This window comes from Martes martes, assembly GCF_963455335.1.
Source record: "Martes martes genome assembly, chromosome: 15".
NCBI lineage: Eukaryota > Metazoa > Chordata > Mammalia > Carnivora > Mustelidae > Martes > Martes martes.
Genome location: NC_137903.1, coordinates 57,977,073 through 57,997,049, shown reverse-complemented (window position 1 = coordinate 57,997,049; position 19,977 = coordinate 57,977,073). Strand labels below are relative to the sequence as shown.

At 41.9% G+C, this 19,977-nt stretch overlaps 1 protein-coding gene across 1 annotated transcript in view; it reads left to right on the top strand.

The window, feature by feature from the left end:
- The first annotated feature begins 4 nt into the window (after positions 1-4).
- The window catches only part of CNST (consortin, connexin sorting protein), a 111,439-nt gene continuing 91,466 nt past the window's right edge, over positions 5-19,977 (top strand). The window contains exon 1 of the mRNA XM_080825132.1: positions 5-340. The gene's annotated coding sequence lies outside the window, so the exon portion shown is untranslated. The remainder of the gene's footprint in view (positions 341-19,977) is intronic.

Genomic DNA, 19,977 nt, shown 5'->3' with positions numbered 1-19,977 from the left:
CGGTGAGCCTCCCGGGGACTGTGAGTGGACGGACGAAGAGAGAGACGGACCATCCGGGTTGTGTCTGGGCTGGTACTCTATGGTTGTCCGTCCCCCTACGCTTCCTCTCTAGCCGCTCGAGCTCTATGCTCCGCGGTCGCGGGCTGCCCGCCGCCAGCCGGCCAGCGGGGAAGGGTGCGCAGAGGGAGGCGGGGCGGGAAGGCAAGAGGTGTCTCCTCCACCCGAGCGGCGGGAGACCCGAGCAGGCTCTGTGACAGCTCTTCGGCCGCCATGTCAGCGAGCGGGGCTGGAAACAGACCCGGCGTCCAGCCGTAGCCCTGCGTTCGCCTCCGACTCCCAGGTGAGGAGAGGAAGAGCGGGATGCGGGGCGCCGGCCGGCTGGCGGCCGCGGCGGGAAACCCCCCGGGACCCCGTCGCTCCTCCCCCGGCGCCCCGCGCAGCGGCTGCGCTCCGGGTGCGGGGCTGCCCGGTGCCCTCCGCGCTTGCCCGCGCGCCTCCGGTTGCTGCAGCCCGCTGTCTGCGCGGCGCTCGCCCCCCGCCGCTGCCCCGGCTCCCCGCCTCGGGACCGTCCTTGGTTGCCTTCATACCTGTCCCCTCCGCCACCGCCGAGAACCGCCCGGGGTCTCCCATCCGTACCTCCCTCGGGGCCGGGATCTACCCTAATCTTTATTTTTAATTTGCGGGTTGAACAGATTTAAAGTTAAGGCTTTTAAAAACCAAGGTTTAAAAGCTTTAAATCCCTTCGTAAGCTTGGAAGGGTTGCGACCTCAGGATGCTTATTTTGATCCGTGTGTAAACTTACTCACAGGCGTACTGTGGCATGCAGTTTTGAAGACCCATTCCAAAGCCTCTAAAAATAGGACGCTCTAATGGAAATTTTGGCAATCTTTTTACCGATTGGGCAAGGTTAGGAGACTCGATTCGTTGAGAGTGATTCCGGGGTTTAAGGATTATACTCAGAAAGAGATTTACCCATTACTCTTTACACCGGGGCAGGAAACTGCAGCCAATCAACACCCCCATTAAAATATGTGCAATCCTTTCTGCTTACTCGACTGGGAGCGTAATTGAGCTTGGTATTTATATGCACGAGGAAAAGGTTTCTAAGGAATGTATCACCTGGCAAATTGAAGTCTGAAGATTAGACTCAGCTGATGAATCTCAAAATGGATAAAGAAATTGACAGGCAAATATGTGTGGCCTTTTGGGGATTATAAATTTGCTAGAACACCTTAGAAAGTATTTCAGCAACTGTTGTGGAAGCCTTGGGGACTCCTCGGTCTAAATTTCCTCAAATTCTTTTTTTATACGGTTTCCCCATTGACAGTTTTCTAGAACTGACTCTTGGATCCTCTGGACACCTGAGAAAGCTTTTCCTCTCCTTTCTTTCTTTCTTTTTTTAAGATTTTATTTATTTATTTGACAGAGATCACAAGCAGACAGAGAGGCAGGCAGAGAGAGAGGAGGAAGCAGGCTCCCTGCTGAGCAGAGAGCGGATGCGGGGCTCATCTGAGGACCCTGAGATCCCAAGACCCTGAGCGGAAGGCAGAGGCTTAACCCACTGAGCCACCCAGTCGCCCCACCCCCTCCATTCTTTAAAGAGCTCTCTCCTCTGCTCTTTTAAAAAATATTTTCATAGATTCAGAAATACAGTAATTTTTTTTTCCTCCAAAGCCCGGGAGGCCTGAGTACTTTTAATACAAATAAAGAAGAAATATGTCTTATGCTAGAAGAATAAAGGGTTTGCTTCTAGAAATGTGTTGTTTCTCACGTTTAAAATACTCTTCTAAAAAATTACGGTGCAAGGTATTTATTTTTAAATATGTTTTCGGGGCGCCTGGGTGGCTCAGTTGGTTGGGCGACTGCCTTCCGCTCGGGTCGTGATCCCGGACTTCCAGGATGGATTCCCGCATCGGGTTCCCAGCTCCTTGGGGAGTCTACTTCTCCCTCTGACCTTCTCCTCTCTCATGCTCTTTCTCACTCATTCTCTCTCAAATGGGTAAATAAAATCTTAAAAAAAAAAAGGTTTAAATATGTTTTCTTATTCCATATAGTTTGTGGACTAAAGGTAGCCCATCTAGCCCTAGAGAAATTAATGTTTCTTATTTTGCTCTTGAGCTGTGTTTTTTTTCTTTCTTTCCTTTCTTTCTTCTTCTTCTTCTCCTTTTTTTCTCCCTTAGTTTTGGACAAGAGAATTAAGTTGTATTTTCTTTTTATAATGTTAGTGGTTGGTTGTGGTTGAGGGTGCTTGAATAATAAAGACAAGATCTTACATCGCTTTCTGGGGCCCTAGGTACTGGAAATGAAAGAAATGTTATTGCGCTATAAGGAAGTGATCAACATTCTGATCTACTTTATTAGAAACACTTGGTTTGTGTATTTCCCACCTTATTTTCTTAAGAGGTGTAATTTCTGCATCCTGTGCTATTTTTGCCTTTTTGAAGTCAAGTAATCTTTCTTTAAAATGGTGTTAGGGCAAAGTGATTCTATTTTTACATTGTTCTTAGGTTATTTTTATTATAATCTCAATGGATCCAGAAAAGAAAATGCTTCTTTTTCTTTTGGCTTTTATTTTTATTATTTATTTAAAGATCATTTATTTTAGAGGGCGCATGGTGGGTAGAGCGCAGGGAGAGAGACAGGAAAAGAAGTGGGCTCCCTGCTGAGCAGGGAGCCCCACATGGGTCTCTACCCACACAACTCCAAGATTATGACCTGAACCAAAAACAAAATTTGGAACCCAGCTGACAAGCAACCCAGGCACCCTTCTTTTGGCTTTTATTTATTTAAAGATTTTATTTATTTGAGAGAGAGACAGTGAGAAAGAGCATGAGTGAGGAGAGGGTCAGAGGGAGAAGCAGACTCCCCGTGGGGCTGGGCACCTGATGCGGGACTCGATCCCGGGACTCCAGGATCATGACCTGAGCCAAAGGCAGTTGCTTAACCAACTGAGCCACTCAGGCGCCCCTTCTTTTGGCTTTTAAATGGCAGTCGTGATTGGGAAATGTCAAGTGATAGCTCATGTTTGCTATCAGAATTAAAGGTGTGAGTCTATAAGCATTGCTATAGAGACTGTAGGTCTGTAACAGTCCAACTGTAATGCAAGTCATATGAGCAATGTAAAGTTTCCTAAATAAAAAATAACAAATTAAAAAGTGAAATTAAGGGGTGCCTGGGTGGCTCAGTGGGTTAAAGCCTCTGCCTTCGGCTCAGGTCATGATCCCAGGGTCCTGGGATCGAGGGCCGCATCAGGCTCTTTGCTTGGCAGGGAGCCTGCTTCCCTTACTGTCTCTCTGCCTGCTTGTGAACTCTGTCTGTCAAATAAATAAATCTTTTAAAAAAAGTGAAATTAATAATATATTTTATTTAACCCATGCAGTTTTAGATGTGATCGATTTGGTAATAATGAGATATTTTGCATTCTCTCATGCTTTATCTACAAAATCTCGTTTTTATACTTAGAGTACATTTGAATTCAGACCAGCCACATTTCAAGTGCTCAGTAACTACATGTACACAGCAAATGGCTAGGACCTTACTGGGCAGCACATAGCTATAGGATAACTGTGATTTTTTTATAAAGTTTTTTTTTACAGATTTTATTTATTTATTTGACAGAGATCACAAGTAGGCAGAGAGGCAGGCAGAGAGGGAGAGGGGAAAGCAGGCTCCCCGCCGAGCAGAGAACCCAATGCGGGGCTCAATCCCAGGATCCTGGGATCATGACCTGAGCCGAAGGCAGAGGCTTAACCCACTGAGCCACCCAGGTGCCCCTTTAAAAAAGATTTTATTTATTTATTTGACAGAAAGAGATCCCAAGTAGGCAGAGTGGCAGGCCGAGAGAAAGGGGTAAGCAGGCTCCTTGCCGAGCATAGAGCCCAATGTGGGGCTTGATCCCAGGACCCTGAGACCATGACTTGAGCCGAAGGCAGAGGCTTAACCCACTGAGCCACCCAGGTGCCCCAACTGTGTAATTTTTAAGATGTCTTCTTACTCTGAGAGTCTGGAGTAAATCTAGGGGGGTAAGTTTAAAACTCTATTTCCTAAGGTGCTGTGATATTCAAACTGAGAAGTTTGTATGGCAGGAAGAAGGTTCCAAGAAGTCTCTTCCTCTTAGTGTTGACTGTATTCACACGGAGGAGGATGAACAGGTGCATGTTTCCTGAGAGTTGTAAGATGATTAGAATGCTCAGTCATTTCCTGGGCTGTCATTGTTACAGTTATTGAGGTCTGCATGTCAACAATGTGTCAAGGCCTGTGTGAGTCTCTGTTTCCTTTACTTATGGCTATGAAGGAGGGAGAACTTGAAAACCTACAGGAAGATTGACCTTTACTGTGAACAGGTAGAGTTCCTGCTTTTGTAGACTTACTTTCTGAATCAGTTTCAGATGTGGCTTAGAGTTTTGTAAAAGTGCTCCTCTCTATGATGGCATTGCTTGTCAAAGGAAAGAGAAAATCTTATCAGCAAAATTCAGAAAGAAAGGGTCTACTTTTTGGCTCTAAAACGCTGGGAGCCTGATTACTAGCAAACAACGCGTGTGTGGTGGTTTAGATAAATTTAAAAGGAAATATGGCATTATTTAAAAACAAAAAAAAGATTTAATATATTCGAGAGAGAGAGAACTGGGGAGAGAAGGGAGGAGGAGTGGACTCCCCACTCAGCAGGGAGCCCAAGGCAGGGCTCAGTTCCAGGATAGGGGGATCATGACCTGAGGGAAATATATTGCACTTTTAATAGAAAACTACTGACATGCTGGTAGGTATGTGCTTTAAGTTGTTTTTGCAATGGGATGATTCACATGGAACCGTCTCTTGTTCACCATTGTTAAAACTGAAAGGTAACTCTGTTGGAAAACTAATCCTGCAGCTAACTGACTTCAGTAAGATCAATGGGACCCATCATTATTCCTATCTCGACTTGTATATTCTTTTTTTTTTTTAATTTTAAAAAAAATTTTTTTTAGAGAGAGCAAGAGCAAGGGGAGGGCCAGAGGGTAAGAGAATCCTAAGCAGGTGCCATGGCCAGCTTGGAGCCAGACATGGGACACCATTTCAGGACCTTGAGATCATGACCTGAACTGAACTCAGAAGTCACGTGCTTAACCGACTGAGCCACCCAGGCGCCCCTAGACTTGTATATCCTGTTAAACTTCCCTAAATACAACTTTATTTGCACTGTTTACATCTACATTGAATATTAAAATTCCAGTGGCAAAATTCACCTGGAAGATGTAATACTTAATATAATCTAAGAGAAATGCTCCCTCCCCGGCCTTTATGGCGTAAAGAAATCTTAAATTATGTGGTCAGTAAACAAAATTCCTTTGTAAAGTCTGGTCATTGTAAATATGACATATATTAAAGGATCAGAGATGGACTTGGGGAAGGAGAAGTGATTGGATGGTACTTGTTTGGTGAGACATACATACACATTATAGTAGAAGAATGTGGTGTTTTCATTTGTATTTAAATCTAGATGACTGTCCATTGACACCATTTTAATTGAATAAGAAAGATAATATATTTTGTTCCTACAAATTAGTCTTGGCAATTTTTTTTTTTTTAAATTGAGGAAGAGTAATTGAGAGTTTGGCAGTTCTCAGTCTTTAAAGAAGGTCTTAAATGATTGAAGTGGCCTCTCCATGGATTTTATTTTTAGTGAGAAATTCTACTCACATACTCACTGTGTCTGTGTCTTGCTACTGTTATGGAACATTCTCTCTGAGGCCCTGAAGATTCACACAAATATAGTCTTTTTTGTGTATTTAGGAATCATTCCCTTGGGGGAAATTATATTTTCTTTTAACCAGGGAATACTTTTGTTTTTCACGCATTTGAAATAATTTATTTTAATATTTTTAAAGACGTACATCACTAGTCGGTTGCACCTCAATAAAAGAGAAAGGAAAATCGTGTCTGAACAATCTAAAAAAAATACGACATGTAAAACTGTTCTGAATCTTATAATAGCTTGAGATTTCTTAAATGGTTCCATCCCTGTTGTGAGATTCTGCTCTCTAAGGTATTTGGAGACAGAAACTTCGTAGCAACACCCTGCTCCTCCCTGCCCTCTCTCAGAACTTCCTGTTTTTCATCATCATTAGCCATGTGGAAAGGAAGATAGTAATGTGTCTGTCAAAATACTGACAAATTAAGTTTATTTTTCCGTTTGACTGTAGGAAGAATGCTGAAGTAGTAAGCGACAAATACTGTCACCTTTATTGACATTTGGTCTTTTGACATTTTAAATGACAGTACTTTAGGCGACTTTAGGAATTAGCAATATTTCCTAATTGTTGTATCTGTTAAATTCTCTTATAAGAATACTTAGCCTGTTTTTCCTGGAAGACTACTACCTAGCTGAATGATTACTGGTTTTTTTTTCTTCTGTTAAATGCACCTAGAGAACTCAGTGCATTCAGTGGTTGTGGTTTTCGAATTAGAACGAAGGCAAACTAACATTTTAAAGCATCTTTTATACTAGAGACTTTGAAATAATTTCCTTAAAATATGTGAACTTTATGATAAGATACAGAATGCTGTTGTTTCTGAGTATTTCAGAGCATACCACTTACATTTTACTTTTATGCATACATTGCTTTTCTTGCTACTTTTCTTTTTTGCAGGTAATAAAACTGTACAACTAGGGGCACCTGGGTAGCTCAGTGGGTTAAAGCCTCTGCCTTCAGCTCAGGTCATGATCCCAGAGTCCTGGGATTGAGCCCCACATTGGGCTCTCTGCTCAATGGGGAGCCTCCCTCCCTCCCCGCCCCCGCCTGCCTCTCTGCCTGCTTCTGATCGCAGTCTGTCAAATAAATAAATAAAATCTTTAAAAGAAAGAAAGGGCTATGTGAGACAGTGAGAGCCTTAATTAAGAGTAATATGTCGGCCTAAACTCATTTTGAAATTTTCCTAGTAACTTTGGAAATGACAGAATTAATGAGTTTTTACTTCTTGTTCAAAAGAAGAATAGAAACTAAGCTAGAGAACTCCTGGCTTAGGTTTTGTGATTTAAAAATAGTGTTAAAATTGTGTTGGATGGGGCTCCTGGGTGGCTCAGTGGGTTAAGCTGCTGCCTTTGGCTCAGGTCGTGATCCTGGGGTCCTAGGATCGAGTTCCGCATTGGGCTCTCTGCTTCGGCGGGGAGCCTGCTTCCCCCCGCCCCCCACCTCTGCCAGCCTCTCTGCCTACTGGTGCTCTCTGTCTGTCAAATAAATGAAAATAAAATAAAATAAAAATTGTGTTTGATGCTCTATGGATTATGTTCTTTATCCTAGTTGAGTTCATTACTTAATGTTACTGATAATCCATATGAACCTACACATTACACTATACAAGTGTATGTACACATTACAACATTCATATACATTTTGGTGAATAATTTTGAAATATGGTGTCTTGTGAATAAATCCAAACCTAGCATTAGGTCCTGTCAGTTTAATGGCTAATGTTTGAGCCCATAGGTGAACCATTGTACTAAGTACTATGAGAAAAGCAGTGGAAATCAGTTTTCACCTAAATATTTGATGAAAAATACACATCATAAGTATATTTACATAATTTTATTTCTCAATGTCATGAACAGCTGTATACAGATTTGTTTTAATTTTCTAGACAGGGAAAGAAAAATACATTAAAAACTTTGTTGTTTAGTATAATTTATAAAAATTCAGTAAATATTGTGTAGAATTTTATTTTTTTTATTTTATCAGAATTTCAAATGCCACCTTTTTGACTTAGGATTTAGTGAACATACAGGGATGGATTCTGTAACAGTTGAGATGAATTCATTTCTAAGATCTGTAACGTTCCTCAGTAGAGGTCTATACTTTGTGCCCTTGAAAAATGGCTTTGTAGGAACTCCTGTTTCTCTAGTTTATTGGCAGATATTTCAGGCAACTCTTTGATGGTTCTAAAATAGAACAAAAAAAGCAATGGCTGTCTTCTGAAATGGTGAATAAACACACATCCCAAAAGGAAGAAAACCCTCAATATATTATATGAGATAACGTGTGTCAAAGTGATTACCTTCCACCGGGTGTAGCATACAGAAAGCACTTAGTAAATGGTGTGTTTTGTTTTAAATTTGCTAAACTTTTGTGATAACCTTGTATTTATTGTATTATTTTCTTTTTAAAGAGGTGAACAGGGGTGCCTGGGTGGCTGGGTGGGTTAAGGCCTCTGTCTTCAGCCCAGGTCATGATCCCAGGGTCCTGGGATCAAGCCCCACATCGGGCTCTCTGCTCAGCGGAGAGCCTGCTTCCCCCTCTCTCTCTGCCTGCCTCTCTGCCTACTTGTGATCTCTCTCTCTGTCAAATAAATAAATAAAATCTTTAAAAAAAGGGGGGGGAACTGGTATGGAACAAAGAGAAAAGAAATAATCTTTTAAAAAAAATTTACTTGACACAGAGAGAGAGAGAGAGAGAGATCACAAGTAGGCAGAGAGTCAGGGAGAGGGGGAAGCAGGCTCCCTGCTGAGCAGAGAGCCCGGTGCGGGGCTCAATCCCAGGACCCTGGGATCATGACCTGGGCTGAAGACAGAGGCTTAACCCATTGAGCCACCCAGGCATCCCAAGATTTTATTTATTTTAGAGAGAGAGAGAGAGAGAACCCACATGAGGTAGAGCCAGGGAGAGGGGCAGAGAGGGAGTGAGAGGATCTCAAACAGACTCTCCAGTGACTGCGGAGCCTATGCGGGACTTGATCTGAGAACCCTGAGATCATGACCTGAGCTGAAACCAAGAGTCAGATACTTAACCGACTGAGCCACTCAGGCACCTCATGATTCAACTTTAAAAAAAATTTTTTTGAGTATAAAAATATATCTTTAGGGCGCCTGGGTGGCTCAGTGGGTTAAGCCTCTGCCTTCAGCTCAGGTCATGATCTCAGGGTCCTAGGATAGAGCCTCATGTCAGGCTCTCTGCTCAGCAGGGAGACTGCTTCCTGCCCCCTCTCTGCCTGCTGCTTTGCCTACTTGTGATCTCTCTCTCTCTTGTCTGTCAAGTAGAAAAAAAAAATCTTAAAAAATATATCTTTAAATATGCAAAATATAGAAAAGTGCCAAAAAGAAAAAAAATCACTTGTACTCCCATTGACCAAGAAAAGGAACTGGTAACAGTTTTGTGTATTTACTTTCAGTCTATGCAGTGTGTGAACACAGTGTGTTTCAGATTCTACTTCACTCATTGTATCATAGATTCATAATGTACATATTTTGTGACTTTGTAACACTTGGAGTATAAGCTGCTGACGGAGTTGTTCCTCTGTCATTGAACATTTAGGTTGTTTCCCGTTTGTCACTGACCGCCACAGAGACCTTGCACAAACCATCGAACCACTTTTCCCCTTAGTTCTTGCATGTGCAGATGGGGGAAATGATACTTCGTTGGCGTTACAAAGATTAACTGAAGTAATGTGTATGGAATTATGCAGAGCAGTTCCTGGAACAAAATAAGCCTTTAAAAGGAAGCCTCCATGTCCAACTTTGTGCGTAGAAGATCCCTCCCCCCTTCTTTTTTTGTTGATATTCAGAGTATTTCTTTCCCATCGATCTTCAGAAATAAAACTACTAGGTCTTAACTGTTTTGATATTCTTGCTACATATTGTGAAGTTGTTTTCTGATACATTGTGCCAATTTACATTCAGAATGAGGGGCCTGTTTCCATGTGTATTTCATTGACCTCTTACCAATACTTCATATCTTGTTTTTAAAAATCCATGTACATTTTAGGGCACCTGGATGGCTCAGTGGGTTAAAGCCTCTGCCTTCGGCTCGGGTCATGATCCCGGGGTCCTGGGATCGAGCCCCTCATCGGGCTCTCTGCTCAGCGGGGAGCCTGCTTCCCTCTCACTCTCTGCCTGCCTCTCTGCCTACTTGTGATCTCTGTCTGTCAAATAAATAAATAAATAAAAATCTTTTTAAAAAATCCATGTACATTTTAGAGGTAAATAAGTTGCCCATTGTAGTCAGGGAAGACATTTTATAAAAGACTAGTGTGGAATAAAGAGAGATGGGTTGCTGAGAGACTGGTAACAAGGCTTGGGAGTTGGGATTTGAGCTAAAATACAGGCAGTAATGAGTTCAGGAGGCCTCCTGCTACTCCTCTTGCTTTCCCCAGCCAGCCAGTCCATTTCCTCTAAGAACTCCTGGTCTTTGTACCTGTATTTTTTTTTTTTTAAGATTTTATTTATTTATTTGACAGACAGAGACCACAAGTAGGGAGAGAGGCAGGCAGAGAGAGGGGGAAGCAGGCTCCCCGCCAAGCAGAGTGCCTGATGTGGGGCTTGATCCCAGGACCCTGGGATCACGACCTGAGCCGAAGGCAGAGGCTTTAACCCACTGAGCCACCCAGGTGCCCCCTTTGTATCTGTATTGAAGTGCCTGTCCCATCCCACCTGTCCTTCTTGTCCATCTATCTAATATTTTGATTCATTCTTAATCTCCTCCATGTCTTTTCCTGTCCAGGGGCCTGCCCGGCTAAAACAAAAGAGCACAGCAGAGTGTTCTCTGCCGGCAGGCTCACTTGAGGAAGAAAGAAGGTGACTGAGCCCACCAAGTTTAGTAATTACCAAATTTACCAAACACATAAATCAGTATACCTCCCCAGAGGTGAGTAAAGGAGTCTATCAGGAATGGGGATGGTTTCTTTACTAACACAACTCTCATTTTTTGTATTAACTCTGTCACGTTCCTAGTGATTAAAAAGAAAAGAAATTAGCATATGTTCAAGGCTTTTTAAAGTTTTCTTTCTTTGAAAGATTTTTTTAAAATATGTTATTTATTTATTTGAGAGGGAGAGAATGAGAGGGAGAGAGCACAAGAGGGCGAAAGTCAGAGGGAGAAGCAGACTTCCTGCTCAGCAGGGAGCCCAGTGCAGGACTGGAGCCTGATGCGGGACTCGATCCTGGGACCCCCAGGATCATGACCCGAGCTGAAGGCAGTTGCTTAACCAACTGAGCCACCCAGGCACCCTAAGAGATTTTATTATTTATTTATTTGACAGGCAGAGATCACAAGTAGGCAGAGAGGCGGGCAGAGTAAGAGGGGGAAGCAGGCTCCCCGCTGATCAGAGAGCCCAATGCGGGGCTCTATCCCAGGACCCTGGGGTCATGACCTGAGCCGAAGGCAGAGGCTTCAACCCACTGAGCCACCCACGCACCCTAAGAGATTTTATTTTTAAGTAATCTCTACACCCAACATAGGGCTTGAATTTACAACTCCAAGGTCAAGAGTTACATGCTGTACCGACTGAGCCAGTCAGGCACCCCTACATGTGTTTTCTGAGTAGGGCACCTGGGTGGCTCAGTGGGTTAAGCTGCTGCCTTCGGCTCAGGTCACGATCTCAGGGTCCTGGGATCGAGCCCCGCATCGGGCTCTCTGCTCAGGGGGGAGCCTGTTTTCCTCTCTCTCTCTGTCTGCCTCTCTGCCTACTTGTGATCTCTGTCAAATAAATAATAATAAAAATAATACAACTTAAAATTCCATGAAAAGACAAGTAATCCAGTTTAAAAATGGGCAAAGTATCTGAATAGACCTTTGTCCAAAAAAAATATGCATGTGGCCAGTAAACACATGAAAAGATGCTCACTAGCCATCAGGGAAATGCAAATAAAAACCACAATGAGATAACTCTTTGTACTTGAGATGAAGAAATTGGAACCCTTACACGTTGATTGTAGGAATATAAAATGATGTGACAACCGTGAAAAATGTGGTTTCTCAGTAACTTAAACATCAACTTAGCATATGACCCAGCAGTTCCACTTCTAGGTATATACTGAAAAGAATTGAAAACAGGTGTTCAAGAAAGAAAAAGTCTTGTATAGGAATGACTGTATCAGTATTATTCACAATAGCCAAAAAGTAGAAACAACTCAAATGTCCGTCAGCTGAGGAGTGGATAAAATGTGCTATGTTGATAAAATGGAATATGTTTTGGCAATAAAAGAAATGAGGTATTGATAATATGTTGCCACATGGATATATCTTGAAAACATTATGCCAAACAAAATAAGCCAGGCCCAAACCACATACTGTATGATTCCGTTTATATGAAATATTTAGGATAGGCAAATCCATGGAGACAAAGTACATTTGTGGTTCAGTGCGTGCCTGGGGTTGTGGGGAGAGGGAGCTGAGAGAATGTAAAGTAACCCTTTTTTTTTTTTTTAAAGATTTTTTATTATTTATTCACTTGACAGACAGAGATCACAAGTAGGCAGAGAGGCAGGCAGAGAGAGAGAGGAAGGGAAGCAGGCTCCCTGCCGAGCGGAGAGCCCGATCCATGCAGGGCTCGATCCCAGGACCCTGGGATCATGACCTGAGCTGAAGACAGAGGCTTTAACCCACTGAGCCACCCAGGCGCCCCTGTAAAGTGACTCTTATTAGGTGTATGTGTATGAGAGAGTGGGGAGATCTTTTCTGGAGTGATGAGGAAATATTCTAAAATTTCTTGTGACAGAGTTGAACAGCTTTGTGAATATACCAAAAATAGTTGAATTGTACATTTTAAATGTGTAAATTGTACAGGAATGTGAGTTATATCTCAATAAAGCTATGATTTTTAAAAACTCAATTGGGAAAAAATGCATGTTTATCACATAAGATGTATAAAATACAGAGAAGTGCAAAAAGGAATAAAGTGAACTTATGAGAATGTTCATTTTGATGAGCTACAAGAAAATAATATGAGCTTATTCAAGGTCATCACAGTTAATACCATTTTCAAGTTGTGATCAGAAATCGAATTTTTACAGAGCAGTGAACATCATATTAAATTGATGCTATTTTAATTTTATTGTTTTTAAAATTAATTTTTAAATTTGTTTTGGTTTAATAGTCATATTGGAGTTATAAGCACATAAACATTCTGTTTTTACATATTTGGGATTATAAGTAAAAATAAGATGTTATGTCAGTGCTTAAGGACCATCATAATTATTATTATCTTTTTTAAGTGAAACCATTCAAGAAAAATATGGCATAAATAGTTACAGTTGAAAGGGCCCATGTTTTTATTGCTGAGCAAATTAAGACTCAGAGAGATGTCTTGCCCGAGCTTTTCAAACAAGCTGTGAACAGGGCTTGGATTAGAATGCAGATTTTACTACTTGCAACCCCACGTTATTTCTGCTTTATCACTTTCTTCTTTTCTCCGACTCTCAGTCGCTACTAACAGCTTGTCTTTTACTGTCTGTTCCATGTACATGTGCTCTGTCTCCTCAAATAGAATGAGTAGTCCTGGAGATTACACTTCTTAATTCTTTGATTAAAAAAATTCAATCTAGTAAATTTGAAAATCTAATCGGCTTTATAACCTGACTCATGAATCAGGCACCACCGCACCTAGCAAGTCCAGGGAAGCTCCGCAGATGGGAAAGGCTTTAAAAAGCAGGACAAGGAGGTCATACACAGAAGAAAGGATTATTTCAGATGAGGTCACCTTTTCGGGGGACATAAGTTTTTTTTTTTTTTTTTAAACGTAAGGATCTTATTAGTGGATTACCTCAAATTCCTTTGGGAGATAGATTGCCTTCTTAGCACTGACCAGAACATTCCTGACGACCAGTTAAGACTGCATTTCTAGGGAAGGTTGGAACTGCAGGCAGGTGAGGTTATGAAGCCCCAGTTTTGCAACTTGGCCTAAGTGAAGCCATTTTGGGCCTGTGGTTTTCTTTTTAACCCTTTTTTATCCAGTTCCCTTTTCCCCTTCTGTCTGGCGGTATGTACTTCGTAGGCACTCAGTAAAGTATGTTCATAAAAGACGTTAACTTTGCCTTTAGGAAGCCATGAAAACATGGTCTTCAGAGTTCAAAGGAGCACCAGCATGGAAACATTTGGAAGTCTTGTTTTTTTTTTTTTTAAGATTTTACTTATTTATCTGATAGAGAGAGAGATCACAAGTAGGCAGGGGTGGGGGGAAGCAGGCTCTCTGCCAAGCAGAGAGCCCGATACGGGGCTTGATCCCAGGACCCTGAGATCATCACCTGAGCCAAAGGCAGAGGCCCAACCCACTTAGCCACCCAGGTGCCCTTGGAAGTCTTGTTCCAACAAGAAACAAGTAAAGTAACTTTTTCGCTTTAAAAAGCTTAAAAGATTGATTTTGGTTTTTACCTTTTTAGAAAATAGCCTGCCCTCTCTTTTTTGATGGGACACTGCCAAGTTAATGCTTTCTCTGAAGGTTGCTAAAGTGGACATTGTCCTTTCAGTAAAGAAAAAAGCATATCCTAAGGAAATAATTAAGGTGCAAATGTTTTTGTGGTTAAAACCTTTTCAAAATTGGCAATTCATATGAAATAAAGACTTAAGTAGCACAAGGAAATCCTGCCACAATGTTCTTATGACTTTGTAGTTTTTCTCCCACCACATTTCTTCTTTCTGTCTCCTGCTTTTATCTCCTTCTGCTAATTCTTTTTGTAGACCCTCTGACCCTTCTTCAGGTCATTTTTGAACTAACTGTGGGGTCAGGTTACTTCCAAACTCAGTAGTCTCGGTGATATCCTGTACTCCATCCACTTTTTAAAAAAGATTTATTTATTTATTTGACAGAGAGAGATCACAAGTAGGCAGAGAGGCAGGCAGAGAAGGAGGGGGAAGCAGGCTCCCTGCTGAGCAGAGATCCCGATGTGGGCCTTGATCCCAGGACCCTGAGATCATGACCTGAGTGGAAGGCAGACGCTTAACCCACTGAGCCACCCAGGTGCCCCTCCATCCACTACTTTATCCTCATTATGCAAATCCTCATATGCACATCTCCACTTTGACTTGGATCTTTGAGGTTACTTGTATTATTTTATGGTCTTTTACCTTTAAAATTTCAGGACAGTCCTATTAATAAAATGTTGTCTTAATTTCAGTATGGCCAGTCATGATTCTTCTTGGAACCAGTTTTATTCCATTTGTTTCAAAGATTTTCATTTTGCCATTTATTTATCTATTTAAGTTTTTTTTTTTTTTTTTTTTTTTCATTTATCTGACAGAAAGAGACAGTGAGAGAGGGAACACAAGCAGGGGGAGTGGGAGAGGGAGAAGCGGGCTTCCTGCCAAGCAGGGAGCCCGAGGCGGGTCTCAATCCCAGGACCCTGGGACCATTACCTGAGATGAAGGCAGATGCCCAATGACTGAGCTACCTCATTTTGCCTTTTAAGTGGGCATGGAATGCTCTTTATGTTTTTTCTCTCATGGAGAAAGCCAGTCAAGAATGTGAGAAGGTGAACCTTTCTAGTAAAATTGTAGTTGAAGAGGAAAAAAACGGACAAGCTTTAAATTTGATGTTGGTCTGGTTCCATCTGTCTCATTTCTATCTTTGGAAAAAAATTAACAGTTCTTCTGTATTTTCTTTGAATATTTAACCTTTCTTCTTTAATTTGCATAACACGAGCAGCAAGGGTTTATAATTACAGGCTCACAACTTTTCTAGGTCAGAAAGTACAGTAGGCCCATTTAATTTTGTTGCCTTTTGTTGCTGTTGTTTTTACTAATTCATGCTCCTTTTTTGGAATTTGCTGACTTGTTCTTATCATATTTCATCCTTCAGAGACAAAAATACTCTCTGTTTGGAGTTTCTCCTCCATGTCTGTTTCCTACCAGATAATATTTCTGGGTTTTTTTGTTGTTAAATAGATTCTAAACATCATCTTAAGTGATGTGAGCATTTTTTTCCTTAGGTAAGAGGTAGTAAAAGAGAGACATTAGTATTTTGGTCCAGCTGAGCAAGGGTTTATAATCACCTGTGGGGTGCCTCAGTCTCTGTGGAGGGCACAAGAAGTAACACATTCTCTTGCTTCAGACCCTTGAATTCCACTCGGGGAATAATCTTCATGCATGAAATAACTCATGGAAAATCCCAAAGCAATAAATAAGCCAACACAAGACCATATCTACTAGATACTTTTTAAACTACAGTGCTTATTTCATTTAAATAAGTTTTTGAAGATGTGTATGTAGAATTTATGTCACCTGGTATCTCAAACTACCTCTGGACTTTTCTCAGGCCAGATAATAAAGACTCACAATTTCCTTTCCTTCTCCTGACTTGTCCCAAGGCTTCGTCCTCAGCGCCTTGCTCGGATTCCACCATCTGCTTGGCCCTGGGAGGCCGCACACACTCTTGAGCCCCTTAGCCTAGGTTCGAGCCCGAATTCCCACTGCTGTTCAGCCTTGGATAAGTTGTTTAACCTATCCGTGCCTGGGTTTGTTCCCCATAAGCTGGAGGTGCTAATAGTGACTGCCCGACAGAAGCATCATGAGGATGTGAGGTAATGTACGCGTGGCACAGGGTGAGCCCCGTGTAAATGTCTGTATTTATTCTCCTGCTCTGTTACGACGCTGACTCCTGACAGCAAACATTCTGTGATGTCATGTATTTGAACCTAAAGATTTTTTTTTTTTAGTTTTGTGGGTTTTTTAAAGTCTGCTCTAGAATATCTGTTTTGTTGTTGTTGTTGTTGTTTATTTTATTTATTTATTTATTTATTATTTTTTTTCCTAAAGATTTTATTTATTTATTTGACAGATGGAGATCACAAGTAGGCAGAGAGGCAGGCAGAGAGAGCCGGAGAAGCAGGCTCCCCGCTGAGCAGAGAGCCGATGTCGTACTCAATCCCAGGACCCTGGGATCATGACCCGAGCCGAAGGCGCAGGCCTTAACCCACTGAGCCACCCAGGCGCCCTGTGGTTGTTTTTCAAAGATTTTATTTATTCATTTGACAGAGACACAGCAAGAGAGGGAACACAAGCAGGGGGAGTGGGAGAGGGAGAAGCAGGCTTCCTGGACAGGGAGCCAGATATGGGGCTTGATCCTAGGACCCTGGGATCATGACCTGAGCCAAAGGCAGACGCTTAACCAACTGAGCCACCCAGGCACCCCTATAACATCTGTTTTAACAAAAAATAGCATCTGCCTTTCCTCCTACCCCTGATTTTGGGAGTGAATTGGTGTTACCAAAAAGGGCACATTTATCATCCTTTGACTTTGCAGAGCCTCAGTCAGCTTTTATTCTTTCCTCTTTCTTCTTTCTATTAAATATTCATCAGTCATGTCTTGCTGCCTACCAGGTCTTGTATGTGTGTTCTCCACTAGCTTATAGGTTCTTCTCAGAGAGGGGTTCTGTCCTGTTGGTGATGGTGACAATTATAACAATTACTGAACATGATGTCATGTGTCTTGCTGTCACTAAAAAATTCATTTGCACAAGTAGTCAACAAGACAGGCATTTTTATATTGCAGTTAGAGTATAAAGAATGACTGAAAGTGTCATTCAGCATTTTATCTGCTCTTATTAATCTGCCAATACTTGATTATTCTCAGGCTTTCCCAAAACAGACTTACATGCTGAAGGAGAATGTGTTCATTCAGCAGACAGTCCTTGATGGACTGTCCTGCATTTAGGCGTAGGCACTAGGAAGAAAAAAGTGGCAGTGTACGGTAATTAACAGTGCACACTCCAAATTTACATAGATCTGGGTTCAGATCTCTGTTCTGCTACTTACTTGCTATATAAACTCGAGCCAGTTACTTATGTCTTTGTTTCCATAACAGGAGAAAAATAGTAAAGTTTCTATGAGGGTGAAGTGAAATAAGGTGTAAAGTGTGAACACAGTACCATTCATTAAATGTTCAATAAATATTACATATTATCAAGAGTTCTTTGAGGAGGATAGTGTGGGGACAGCTATCTAATGGTCTTGAATTTCCTTTTTTTTTTTTAAGTCGTCTCCACCCACAGCATGGAGCTGAACGTGGGGCTTGAACTCATGACCCTGAGATTAAGACCTGAGCTGAAATCGAGTTGGATGCTTAGCTGACTGAGTCACCTAGGTGCCCCAATGGGCTTGAGCTTTAACTGTCACATGGGGACAGAAAAGGAATCCGTCAAGACTGAGCCAAGGAACCCAAGTAGGGCATTGGTGCTGAGAGCTCCACATACAGCCAGGACCCTTGATGGACTGGGGGGTAGGGGTAGTAATCTGCCTGATAGGAAAGGGGGAAGTTTTTCTATTTCTGCCTTGACATTATATTGAAGAGAGCAGTTTCCCTGAGACATTGTAACTGTAGGTCTATTAACCCTGAGGTTTCGGGTTCGTATGAGTGCTTTCCTCAGCTGAGAATTAATATAAAAACTGGCCCTGGGGGCACCTGGGTGGCTCAGTGGGTTAAAGCCTCTGCCTTTGGCTCAGGTCATGATCTCAGGGTCCTGGGATCGAGCCCTACATCGGGCTCTGCTCAATGGGGAGCCTGCTTCCCCCCTCTCTCTGCCTGCCTCTCTGCCTACTTGTGATCTCTCTCTCTCTGTCAAGAAAAAAAAAAGTTCCTTTAAAACAAAACAAAACAAAACAAAAAACTGGCCCTGGCTGGTAACACAACCTGGGAGGCCTGGAGAAAGCAAAAGCAGTCTGGAACGAGTGATCCTAAATCAGCCTACGCAAAACTCCCACCAATGAAGCCCCTCACTGCAGAGGCTCAGAATTAAAAAATTACAAAAAATTATGAAATCTCAAAATTTAAAATAATCCACCATGGGTAAGAGTCGACAGAAACAACAAATAACACGTTTAGATTCCCCAAAATTTAAAAGAATGAACATTTTTTATTTTTTTAAGATTTTTATTTATTTGACAGAGAGAGAGAGTACAAGTAGGGGGAGCAGCAGGCAGAGGGAGAGAGAGAAGCAGGCTCCCCACTGAGTAGTGAACCCGATGTGGTGCTTGATCCCAGGACTCTGGGATCATGACCTGAGCCAAAGGCAGTTGCTTAACCAACTGAGCCACCCAGGTGCCCAAGAATGAGCATTTTCTGACTTTAAAAATGTGGGATAAGAAACATGGAAAAAGATTGTATGAAAAAAATTAGAGACGTTTTAGATAGTACTCTGTGTGCCTTCTGGAACTAAAAGGTAGTCACAAATAAGCTGAATGGACAAATTAAGTATTAGATTATACACAGCTAAAGAAAGAAATACTTAACTGGATATTGTGAGTATTTTTTAAAGATTTATTTGTTTGAGAGAGTGAGAGTGGGGAGGGGCAAAGGGAGAGTTAAAAGCAGACTCCCTGCTGAGAAGGAACCCAATGAGGGGCTCAGTCCCAGGCCTGTGGGATCATGACCTGAGCCGAAATCAAGAATCTCTCGCTCAACCAATTAAGCCCCCCAGTCGTTCCAGGATGTTGTGAATTTTGATTATGAATTCAAGCCCCTGATTACAATACAAAAATCTAAAGAGAAATTACAAAAGAGGTTGACGATATAGTTGATAATAGGAAGAAAACCTAATTAATGTACATCCAACAGAAGTTAGAAGAGGAGAGTAACATCAGTGGAGGAGAGGTTATCTTTAAGGATGTACTGATGGTTTACCAAAATTGATAAAACACGAACTCTCAGATTTGGAAATCACACAGAGTCCTAAGCAGAGTAAATACAACTAGATTTACATTTAGAACTTGATTTTATGATTGCTTCTACACCCGGCGACTATTTTCCAGAGTGGTCTTAATTTATCTTTATGGATGACCTTAGTAGTCTCCCATACGTCACCTCATCTCATTCTTACAACAAAGAAATCAAGGCTCCTACAGCTGAACTAATTTGGGGACAATTACCCAGCTAATAAATACAGGCACCTGTTTTCAAATGGAAGAGGGAACAAGTCCAAAATCAGAACATCACTTCGTTTTGTTCCATTCTGCCTCTAGTGTTTGCTTCATGCTTTGAGGTGGAACTTCTGGTACTTAGGAATGATGGGGAATTATATTCTTGAATACAGTAATGAACTGTACTGAGCTTCTACATTTTTAATTACGATTTAACACTAGCAGTTGCCTGTTTAGTGATGCTTTCCTTGCATTAAAAAAAAACCTTTGGGGCGCCTGGGTGGCTCAGTGGGTTAAGCCTCTGCCTTCAGCTCAGGTTGTGATCTCAGGGTCCTGGGATCAAGCCCCACATCAGGCTTTCTGCTAAGCAAGGGGCCTGCTTATC